Below are 3124 nucleotides of genomic sequence, written 5' to 3'. Positions count from 1 at the left end.
TCAGCCTCTTCAAGCTCGCAAATTCCCTCTCTGGAAATATACTGGCAACGAAGACGTGGATCGGCTGTCGGTGGATTTGGAAGTCAAGGACCTGGAGAGGCTTGTCCGAAAAATCACCTCCCTCAGCAAAAAAGATGCCATCCCTTCTTCTTGTCGCGTAAAACCATACAGCGCCACCCATGCGCTTCCTAAGGTAAACATTGTCGCGCAATTTTTTACTGCCTTGCTTTTTTGCATTGTTTGCTTCGTTCTGATATCCTTCCCTCTTTTTGGACAGAATCATCCAAATCTTGTTTCACTTCCTCCTCTTCCTGAAGGTGGGGAAGTCGAAGAAAGGACCGTTATCTCTAATGATAACCAAGAGGCCTCCTCTTTTGTGAATGAACCCGCAGATTCTCGAAAATCTGCGGGATCTCGCTGAAAAAGATGCCGCTTCGAAGACACCGCATCGGCCCAGTCTCCTCCTCCTGCTGATTCTCCAAAGAACAAAAGGAAGAGGGGTGATGTCGAAGATTCCGGGACTTCTAAACCCGAAGAAGCTGCTCCTTTACCGCAAAAGGCAGCTTATGATCCATATCTTGCGAGTATCATCAGTTCGTAAGTTCCCTCTTTTATTTTTCTATTCGAAGAATTTTTGCTTGCCTTGCTTTTTACACTGCCACCCTTTTGCAATAGTGATGATGACGAGGAAACGCCAGCTTTGGATGTGGCTGCTCGAACGAGTATGTCACATACCCTAGTTATTTCAGAGCCACGAGTTGAAGGAGAGGAATCCTCGCCTCCTCAACAAAACATCGGCGCTTCTACCCCTCCTTCGAGCCCCCGAGCCCCTTCACCGAAAAGGGCAAGGACGGAAACTGTCTCGGAGCCTACTCTCCAATTGAGTAGCTCTTCGAACCTTCTCATGGAAGATGTAAGTTCTTTACTTTTTTTGTTAGTGTTTATGTTTTCTTTGTTTGCTTCTGCGTATCACTATATTTTTCTCATACCCCCATTCTCTCTTTGTCCTCTTGCTTTTATAGCCTGTGATCAAGGATCTTCTTCGCATCGGTGCCCAATTTGTTGGGTACCGTGAATATGCAAATAAAACTGAAGGTAATGCTCTGCTCCTTCTTTTTGCCTCTTTTCTTTTGTTCCTTCTTTGTTGTCGAGATTTGTAACTATATTTATTTTCCATTGTAGAAAAACTGGCGGGAGCCAATGATCGTGCCAATACACTTGCTCAGCAATTAGAGCAAAGTGAAAAGGCTCGCAAAAAGGCTGAGTCAGATGCTATTGATGCACGAGCAGAGGCTGATAAAGCCAAGGCTGACGCTGCTGGTGTCGAAGATCTCAGAAAGAGGCTTCACACCGCTGAAACTTCCCTGAGCGATCACATAGCCGCCCAGTCTGCTCGCGAGGAGGCGATCCGTAAGCGTTTAACAACGCAGAGTCGCCGCTTCGTAGGTAAGTACCACTCATTATTCTTTTGTATTTTCTTCTCTGCACTTGTTTGTTGCTCAATTTTTCTTTTTTTGACAGCTAGGACAGCTCAAGAATTTCAACTTGATGAACCCGCCAATGACTCTCTTCTCGACGCCCTTTCACTCCTTGAAGTTCATGGATCAGAGGCACGCGAAGGCATTGATCAGGCTAAAGCGGGGTTGTCGCGGCTTTTCCCTTATTTCTTCCCCAAGAAAGAGGAACCCGCAACTTTCCTTGACCTCGCCAAGTGCTTCAATCCATCAGAAGATCTTGGGCTAAGGGTGCGTCATGAAAATATGAAGGTTGCCGTGGAGAATACTGTCGCCTTGGTTGCTCACAGCCAGCAGTCTATTGATTGGTCGAAAGTTGGCGACACTGATCAAATAGAACAGTCAAGGTGGAGGTCTTTGATCAAGGCAGCTAAACCCAACACGAGGAAAATCCTGGCTTATATCGGGATCAGGCCATCTTCGACTCCTAGCTCATCAAAGCCGGAGGTCTAGTTAAATGCCTCTTTGCTTTTTCTTTTTAGCATACCTCTTTCTTTTGGCCTTGTCGCCGTAGTGTTATTGGCGAGAACTGCTTCAGTACCCCTCTAGAAGGTCCTTCTTTTGTAATAGATATGTATATATTATGGAGATGAATGGAAATCTATCTTTGCTCAGTGATTGATGTCGAAATATTTCTTTTTCCAGTTAATTTTTGACAATTATACGCCAGCTCCTGGTTCTTCCAATATTTTGCCTTCTCCCCCAAGGAGAACTCCTGCTGATGCTTCGACTGCCGAGGATTCCTTGCCGCAAGAATTAGACGAACTTCGACACCAACTTCAGTTCGTGAAGAAGCAATCACTTGTGCTGATGGAGAAGGCTCGTAAGTCATCTGAAGCCGAAGAAATTGCACTCCAACAAGCAGAAACTGCTATTGCTGAAAAGGACTCGGCTGTTGCTGAAACCACTGCAGCTACGTCTCGAGAAAATTCCATGCTCCAGCTGTTAGTAGATGCTAGCTTGGATATGGCGGGTATGTTTGATTATCTTTTGTCGCGCTTCATTTTTCTTTGCTGCTTGCCTCATTGTCTACTGACCTGTTGCGAGAAACAATAGGTGCTTTTTTGGATACTGCTGCTGAAGATGAACGTGTCGAGGCTCGTTCCAATGTTCTTCTTCGGCTTGCTCGTGATCATGGGTCGACTTTTTGGGGCACGCCTGAACGGACTCGCCAAATCGTGAGATTTCAGGATCGCGCGCTTCAGGTTCGCGGGTACCTTGACTTCTGTACCAAGACCCTTTCTATGGTGTATAACTCTATGTTTCCTCGGAACGTTCAACCAAAAACTCTTCCCGAGTTAATGGAGAAGTTTAAGGATGCTCATAAGATCCATCACTTTGTCAGAGCTCAACTGGTAGCTGGCGCCAGATTTGCCCTCATAATGCTTCAGATCTGCCATTCAAAACTTGATCTGACCCAAGTTGTTGAGAAGGTTCACGAGAAGGTTCGGCGCCGAAGAGTTGGTATTGATCGCATTAACACGAAGGTTTCACCCATAGCCGAAGAAATAATTGAAGACCTCCTTCGGATGGATGCCGACTTTTTTGCAGACGGTCATTATGCTGATTTTCTTGGTGCTGCTTCTGAGGAAAACAAAGTTACTCTTGAC

This window comes from Lolium rigidum, chromosome 5, assembly GCF_022539505.1.
Source record: "Lolium rigidum isolate FL_2022 chromosome 5, APGP_CSIRO_Lrig_0.1, whole genome shotgun sequence".
In the NCBI taxonomy this organism is placed as follows: domain Eukaryota; kingdom Viridiplantae; phylum Streptophyta; class Magnoliopsida; order Poales; family Poaceae; genus Lolium; species Lolium rigidum.
Note: the sequence above shows the minus strand (reverse complement) of the source record.